General features: G+C 34.8%; 1 pseudogene; it reads right to left on the bottom strand.

Moving 5' to 3' along the window:
- Positions 1-452: 452 nt before the first annotated feature.
- On the bottom strand, positions 453-1193 carry LOC141494861 (ribose-5-phosphate isomerase pseudogene; annotated as a pseudogene).
- Between the last annotated feature and the right edge of the window lie 8018 nt (positions 1194-9211).

Genomic DNA, 9211 nt, shown 5'->3' with positions numbered 1-9211 from the left:
GAACACTATTGTTCTATTAGAAAAAAGGAGGGATGGGAATTCAGGGAAACCTGGAGGGATTTGCATGAACTGATGCTGAATGTGAAGAGCAGAACCAGAAAAACACTGTACACCCTAACAGCAACAAGGGGGCAATGATCAACCTTGATTGACTCATTCATTCCATCAGTGCAACAATCAGGGACAATTTTGGGCTGTCTGCAATGGAGAATACCATCTGTATCCAGAGAAAGAATTGTGGAGTTCAAACAAAGACCAGAAAAAAAAAAAACCTGATAACTCAAAAAGTGAGTATATTTATATATATATTTCTCTATTTCCTTAAAAAAGAACAGGGACATTTAACAATATTTTAGTAGTTTTCCCACCATACTCTGACCAGCCGTCCTGGGGCAAATATATTAAGGAAAAGGCTCTCAGGTTTCTCTGCTTAAGTGACCAGTGGGTCTCAGTCAATGACACAGCCTCTCCCTTATGATGACCAAATTACTTTCCATGCCAAAGTAGACTCTTTCGGCCAAGTAGATAAAGAGACCCATGTCCACAATGCCTGGTACAATTTCGATGGCTGTGTTCACTTCATTCCATTTATGGACCGGGTCAAACTTCCAGTCCAGCAGAAAATTGCCATTGTCCATTACCACAGGACCCACCTTGTACTCAGCCATTTGCAGTTTAGCCACTCCGCCAAAACCCCCAGACAGGGCCCTCGTCACAGGGACATAGACCATGTGCATGACTTCAGCACTTCACCCAGTGGTCGCCCAGGTTTTTTTGAATCCTTCCTATAATCAGCAACAACAATGAAATATTTGGCATAGCCAGCTACAGTCTTCTCCTGAGTCATTCAGCCTCCACCACCTTTGATGAGATTGAGGTCAGCATCTACTTCATCAGCACCATCAATAGCAAGATTGAGCTCTGGGTGTTGGTCCAGGTCACTTAGGGTTAAACCATTCTGAAGAATTGCCTGCCAGGCCTGAAAGGACCTGGGAATACAGACAATGTTCAGGTTTTCTTGTTTGGCATTTTCCTCTGTACTGCATGGACAATGGTAGAGCCGCTGCCCAGCACTTGGCTATTCTTCACGCGGTTCTCCACGGCAGTGTGGCCAGTCCGCTTGGCGTCCTTGGTAGTGTACATGGTCCGGTCTTGGGGCACAGGAGTTGGGGGTGTGGCGGGGCCGGAGCCAGGGGTGAGGCCGAAGCCAACAGAGCTTGACTGACTCCCGGCACGGCTCACACTGGGGCGACCAACTTTGCTTTCTTTTCCTGTTTATATCTCTTGATCATTTATGAATTGAAGAATGATTCTTAATTACGAAAATTTGACTCATTCCTAAAGTTAGTATTTCTTTGAAAAATGAAGCCTAGTCAGATAAACTTGCTATAAAAATTTATTATTCCCTCATTTTTTGATATGGTACATTTTCATAAAATGTAATTTCCCTGATTATGCTTTTTTATTAGATCTCTTTTTTTCTTTTGCTTTGTCTGAGTTTATGGTTTCTACCCTATCTTTTTTAGTTCATAAGAAGCATACTATATTGTGCAACAATCATTTGTTTTAGCTCTGGGAGTATGTCTTTCTCTTTAAAATGTGAATCTTGTAATTAAGATATTGTTGGAATCTGGTTTTTAATTTATGGTGTTATCTGCTTCCATATTATGAGTGAGATAATCCCACTCACCTTTACAGTTATGACTAAATTTGTATTTGCTTCTATTCCATTACCTTTTTTCATCTCTTTCTGTTTTTATTCTGTCCCTCTCCAAAGCTCCATTTTGCTTCTAATCCCCATTTCTCTTAATTTGCCATCCCCTTATCATTCTCCTTCACTTTCTTTTATCTTTTTCTACTATTTTTTTTTCTAGGAGGCAAGTTGCATTTCTATAAACATCTTAGTGTGTATGTGTGTGTGTGTGTATCTCTTCTCTGTCTCTGTCTCTGTCTCTCTTTCTTTCTCTGTCTGTCTGTCCATGTCTGTCTTTCTGTCTGTCTCTCTCTGTCTCTCTCTCTCTATTTCTTTCATTCTCTGTCTCTGTCTCTATCTCACTCTCCTTTGAATCAGTGCTGATGAAAGCATTAGATTGAGCTTCAAATATTAGTCTGTCCCTTTACGTTACCTTGCACTGTAAAATCTTTCCTTTATGCACCTTTTTATGTTAGACAATTTTCTCCATTCTACTATTCTCTTCCCCTTTCTGCAAGTGCATTTGTTTTTTTTCTCAACTCTTCAATTTTTGGAGATCATTCCAATATAATTAGCACATATCCATGACCTAGCTATATGTTAATGCCTATTAACCACCCTAATAATAATGAACTTGATCTTGTCTAAGATTGAATGAAAAAGGAGATCCAAAGAAGTAGATGGATAAATATCAACATGGAAGCAATGAAAAAGAGGTTAGAGAGGTTTCAACTGATAGTGGAAGATAGGAGGGCTTAGAATGCTATGGTCTATGGAATCATGAAGAGGTGGACATGACTAACTGAATGAACAAAAATAGTAATTCTCTTAGGAATTACATTTATTTTCTTCCCATATAGGAATGTAAATAGTTAAACTTTATTGATTCCCTTAATAATTACTCTTTGATGTTTATCTTTTTTGCTTCTCTTGAGTCTTTGCCACATTTTGTATTCAGTTCTGGTCTTTTCAGCAGGGATACTTGAAAGTCATTTATTTTATTAAATCTCATTTTTTTTTCACCAGAAGGATTATATTCAGATTGGTTGGGTAGGTGATTCTTGATTTTAATTCTAGTTCCGTTGCCTTCCATAACATCATATGCTAAGCTTTCTACTTCTTTAATGTAGAAACTGTTAAACTTTATGGATCCTGATGGCATCCCCATGATATATGAATTGTTTTCCTCTGGGTGCTTGAAGTATTTTCTTTTTGACTTGAGGACTCAAGATTTGGCTAAATATTTTTTCTGGGAGTTTTTATCTGGGCACCTTTTTCAGGAGGCAATCAGTAGAATCTTTCAATTTCTATTTTACCCTATGGATATAAGAGATTAAAGTAGTTTTCTTAAATGATTTCTTGTATATGATTCTTAGGCTCTTTGGACAATATATCATTTAAGTAGTCATTAATTGCTAAATTATCTTTCCTGAATCTATTTTGCAGGTCGGTTAATTGTATTTCCAATGTGACATTTCAAAGTTTATTTCTTTTTTTCCCAAGGGACTTAGAAATGTGGTCAAAGTCCCTGTGCACTTGTGAACAAATTCAAGTTCTCTCCATTCTACAACTTTGACTTTGAACCAGAACTATATATATATATATATATATATATATATATATATATATATATATATAGTTGTCAATCAGTACCCAATACATTTCCGTAATCCGTAATCTCTTTCTGACAAATAGTCTAAACTCATTTCTGTGTTCAGGTTGGGAATTTCAGAAGATACTGCTACCACATGTGTGAGTTCTTGAACAGGTTTCCATTTTACTGTCACAAAGTTCTCCTATATAACCTCCTAAGCTTTTTTTAGGCCAGAAAAATATCTCAACTCAAAATATCTCAAAAGTCTTGACACTTTTGAATTGTGATGCTGGAAAAGACATTTAAGTCCCTTTCAAAGCAAGAAAATCAAATCATTCAACATTGAAAGAAATCATTTCATATTATTCACTAGAAAGCCAAACATTGGTAAAGAATGACAGAAAAAAGAAAAAGGGATGGCAGAAGATGAGACAAATAATTTCATGGATTCAATAAACATGGACTTGGACAGGTTTGGGGAAATGGTGGAGGGTAGGATAGCTTGGCATCCATGGAGTCATGAAGAGTCAGATATAATTGAACAACTGAAAACAGCAAAAACAAATCTTTAATTTTTTAAAAGGACTGAATCATCTGTTTAAGGAATGTTTTAGAGTAGTTGATGTCACAATTACATAAAGTAATTATAATCTTAACTGATATATTTATGCAAAATAAACCCCTTCAAATAAAATTAAAAACCAGTAATGCTATATGCTATGCAGTTTTAATTCAATTTAGAAGAATTTTAAATAGTTTATTATAATACCAGGAAGGATGCTGGAACTAAGGATACAAAGTCCAAGAAACAAAGGAAGTCTTCTCTTCAAGTAATTTACAATATTTATAGATACAACATTTATAGATAACACTATAACATGAGTATTAACATTTGGAACATTATAAAATCTTTTCAATAGGAGTTGACATAGGAAGTGAGAATTTGAAGAAAGCTGTCTTCTAAATAGCAAAGGGAAGAAAGAAAGCACATTTTAGATTTGTTTCAAAAGTAGAAGCTGGAATGTCAAATTTGAGGACCAGGGTTTCTAGGTATATAAGATGTGTCAAGTGCCAGAAGGTGAAATAAGACTGGAAAAGTAAAATGGTGCTCAATGTCAAAGGTTTACATAATCCACTTTTTTATATTAAAATGATTATTACCAAGTATTTTGGTCTTTATATCTTCATTTCACAATATGTTTTCCCAGCAAACTTTATAACAAAGAATAAATAATGAAAAGTGGAAATAATTCCATATCAAAGCTAGCTAAAATAACATATGAATCTGACAGTATTTGGAATCATCCATACCCCAAGTATTTTACCTCTAACAAGGAAAAAAAAGGAGATGTATTTTCCTGTCTTCTCTTCAGGCAGTTAATCAAGCATCTGTAAAGCATTTACAATTTTTCAAGAATGCTACAATGTGCTAAAAACAAAAGGGAGAAAAATAAAAACAAGCAGAATGAAGACCTCAACTTTGTTCTTTATAATTATAAAGTGACTTGTCTTATTATTCTTTCCATTCATAATGTTGTAATCATTAAAATTATCATTTATTTCTATTTGTATAGCTTTATTTTTTAAAAGTTCATAACTACAAGCATTTATAAATCTTAGTCTACCAAAAATTCTTCATTCTCATTGTTCTTACAATGTTTAGCTAGTTCATAATTAATAGGTATGGCTTTAAATTTAAATTACTTTAAATTCTTTGCTATTACACACACAGAGATACTATAAATATTTTGACATGCATAGAACAGTTCTTTTGGTCTTTAATTTACTTGAAATGCATAATTAGTAGTCAAATGGCAACTGTTTACTTTTGTTTTATCATAATTCTAAATTACCTTCACATTACTATCCTCCATCCACTCAACAAACTAATTTCTATGGCTGAATTCTAAGTTCCTAAAAAAGCAAAAAACCAATAAACAAAGAAAACAAAACTTTCTCATAACTTTGTAACTTTGCACAGAATATTCCTATGCCTATTCCTATTGGCTCCACTTAGGTTTTTAACTAGTTTCCTCAAATTCTACTTGCTTAAGGAAAGAAAGCTTTCCTGTTCCCCCCCCCCCCTTTTCCACCCCTACAGTTGCTACTTCCTCAGTTCTTCTGCATGAATATTTTTTGGTTTATTAATCTATTTTATTACAATAATCTTGTTGTGAGAGTGAACATAAGCCACTCTCCCCCCAAAATTGATAGAGAATCCTCAAGAATAGTGAGAGAGAAAGAAAAGTGTACTTCAGTCTGTGTTCAGATTCAAACAGCTCTGTGTCTGGGATGAGTTGCATTCTTTTATCATAAGTCCACCAAAGAATTTGCTTCACTATATTTCCTAAAGTTGCTATTACTAGCTGTATTTACCTCCACTCTATTCCTCCCCACTCTCATCTATTCCATTCTCTCTCTCTCTACTTTCACCGTTTCCATGCTCAGAAGTTTGTTGTATCTGAGTACCCTCTCAAATAACCTTCCCTCTCTTCTCCCCACTTCCCTCCCCCAATCCCCCTTATTCCATCCCTTTACTCTCATTTTTCTCTAAGGTAAGATAGATTTCTATACCCTATTAAGTGTGTATGTTATTTCCTCTCTGAGCCACTTTTATGAGAATGAAGGCTCACTCATTCCCCCTCACTTTCCCCTGTTCCACTCCATTGAAAAAGCTTTATCTTGACTCTTAAGTGAAATTTTTGCCCCTTCTTCCTCTCCTTTCCCTTTCTCCTAGTACTTTCCTTTATCACCCATTGATTCCATCTTATGATTATATTATACCTTTATATTCAGCTCCTTCTTGTGCCTTGTCCACATATGCTCTTTCTAACTGCTCTTCTTATAAATGAGAAAGTTCATGTGAATTACCAGGATCTTCTTCACATGCAGGAATGCAAACAGTTCAATATCATTAAGTTCCTCATAATTAGTCTGTCTTATTCACCCCTTCTATGGTTCACCTGGGACCTATGCTTGGAGATCAAACTTTTTGGTCATCTCTGTTTGTTTCAATAGGAAAGCTTGAAAGTCCCATTTCCTTGAAAGTCCATCGTTTACCCTGAAAAAGGATATTCAGTTTTTCTGGGTAGTTGATTCTCGGTTGTAAATCAAGATTGTTTACCTTCTGGAATATCATATTCCAAGTTCTACACGCCCTTAATGTAGACACTGCCAAATCCTGTGTAATCCTGACTATAGAGTCATGGTAGTTGAATTATTTGCTTCTGGCAGCTTTTAGTGTTTTCTCTTTGACTTGGGAGTTTTGGAATTTGGCTATGATAATCCTGGGAGTTTTTCTTTTGCCATCTCTTTCAGAAGGTGATTGATAAATTCCCTCAATTTCTTTTTAACCTTCTGCTTCTAGGATCTCAGGAAGTTTTGCTGTATTATTTCTTTAAAAATGAAGTCTAGGCTCTTTTCCTGGTCATGATTTTCAGGTAGCCCAATAATTTTTAATTTATCCATTCTGGATCTGATTTTGAGGTCAGTTGTTTTTTCCATTGAATTATTTCACATTTTCTTCTAATCATTTGATATAGTTGTATTTCTTCCTGATTTCTTGCAAAGTCATCATCTTCCTTTAGTTCCATTATACATTTAAAGGAGTTTTTTCTTCAGAGCGCTTTTTTAATTGCCTTTTCTAGCTGACCAATTTTGCTTTTTAAGGCTTTCTTCTCATTTGCCTTTTGTGTTGTTTTTTCTATTTTGCATAAACTGGTTTTTAACATTTTATTTTCTTCAGTATTTTTTTGTATTTCTTTCACCAAGCTAATGACTTGGTTTTCCTGATTTATCAGCATGACTCTCATTTTTCCTCCCAAATTTCCTTTACCTTAATTGCTTTTCAAAGTCTTTTTTGAGCTCATCCATAGCCTGAGCCCATTTTCTATTTCTCTTGGAGGTTTTGGATACAGAAACTTCAATTTTGATATCTTATGAGTCTGTATTGTGATCCTCCATGGGACCAACCTAATTTTCTATGGTCAGATTCTTCTTTTTCTGTTGTGTATTCATTTCCACAGCCTATGACAGATTTACTGCACTTCCAAGTCTTTGGGGAGTTTTGGACACCTTGCTAGGTCCTTAATTCCTCCAAGGTCTTATGAGACTGTTCTTTTGCCTGTGCTCTGGTATGTGGATGACCACAGGTCCTCCTCTCTGCCCTGCAGCTGTGAGGAGGATCCCTGCTTGACTATGGTAGTATGGGGTCCAGACTGCAATCTGGATCTGAGTGTGGGCATACAGCAGAGTCCTGCCTGATGGACAGCAGAGGAACCTCTGCAGTCTCCTAAAAAATACAAAATGAGGTCTTTATTAGTGAAACTTACTTCAAGTTTTTTTTTCATATTTAGTATTATGAACTGTATTCCTTCCATCCTATTTCTCCTCTGGTTTATTGGATTGTCTCTCTTCCCTTTTACCCTGTCCTTCCTCATAAGTATTTTGTTACTGACTACTCCATCCCAAATTTGTCCTCCCTTCTATCACCTGCACTTTATCTTATCCTCCTCCTTGCCTACTTTTCTATATGGTATTATAGAATTCTATATTATAGATTTCTATACCCAATTAACTGTGAATTTTCATCCTTCTTTGAGCTAATTCTGATGACAGTAAGGTTCATTCTCCTTCACCTTCCTCATCTTCCCCTTCTTTGTAAAAAATTTTTTTGCCTTTTTTCCATAAGATGATTTGCCCCATTCTACATCTTCCTTTCCCTTTCTTTCACTCTATTACCTTTTACTCCTTTAATTTTACTTTTTTACATATCATCAATTCATAATCAACTCACTCCTGTGCCCTCTGTCTATCTATGTATCTATGTATCTATGTATCTATGTATCTATGTATCTATCCATCTCAAGAAATGAGAAAGTCCTTGTCAGTTAATACTGTCATCTTCCCATGTAGAAAATGAATAGTTTAGCCCCATTAATTGTCTTGTTATTTTCTTTTCCTATTTATGTTTCTATGCTTCTCTTGAGTCTGATATTTTAATCTCAAATTTTCTGTTCAGCTCTGATCTTTGCTTCAAGTAACTTTGAAAAAAATATGCTCACATAACTAAGTAGTTAATTTTTGATTGCTTTCCAGAATATCATATTCCAAACTTTCTGATACTTTATGCTGAATCTGTGTTTTCCTACCTGTGGCTCCCTAAATGTTGAATTGCTTTTTCTGTCTATTAATAACAATTTCTCCTTAACCTGGGGACTCTGGAATTTGACAATAATATTTCTAGGAGTTTTCTGTTTTGGATCTCTTTCAGGAAGTGATCTATTGATTCTGTCAATTTGTCTTTTACCCTCTGAGTCTAGAACTTGGGGGTAGCTTTCCATGATAATTTCTTGAAAGATGATGTTTAGTTTCTATTTTTTGGCCATGACTTTTAGTAAGTCTGATTATGTACAAACTAAATATATATATATATATATAATTATCAGCCATGAATGACTTGGCTATTCTCAGCAGCACAATGATATAAGATAACTCTGAAAGAATCATGTTGAAAAATGTTATCTTTTCCTCAGAGAACAAACTAATAATGTCTGCATATAAATTTTCGCATAACTTTAAAAACTTTATTTTCTTGAGAGTTTTTTTGTGGGTCTATATTATATTTCACAACATGATCATTATGCAAGTTTTTTTGCCATGACCGTGTACATTATAGCCTATATCAATTTGTTTTCCTGCTCACTGCAGGGCAGCAGGGAAATGTTAACATTGTTTTACATGTAACTGAAGAAAAATAGAATACCAAATAAACTTTTAAAAAAGAAAAAAGAAAAAAAATATTATTTTCTTTGATAAAAGGATTGAGATATGATGCTGGTTATAATTATAAGGACATTTACTAATGATGTACCTTGCAAAACAATCATTTTGCCTTCTTTCCAGAAGCTATTTTTTCAAAGTAT

Source organism: Macrotis lagotis, chromosome 8 (genome assembly GCF_037893015.1).
Source record: "Macrotis lagotis isolate mMagLag1 chromosome 8, bilby.v1.9.chrom.fasta, whole genome shotgun sequence".
Classification (NCBI taxonomy): domain Eukaryota; kingdom Metazoa; phylum Chordata; class Mammalia; order Peramelemorphia; family Peramelidae; genus Macrotis; species Macrotis lagotis.
This window is presented reverse-complemented; position numbering and strand designations above follow the sequence as displayed.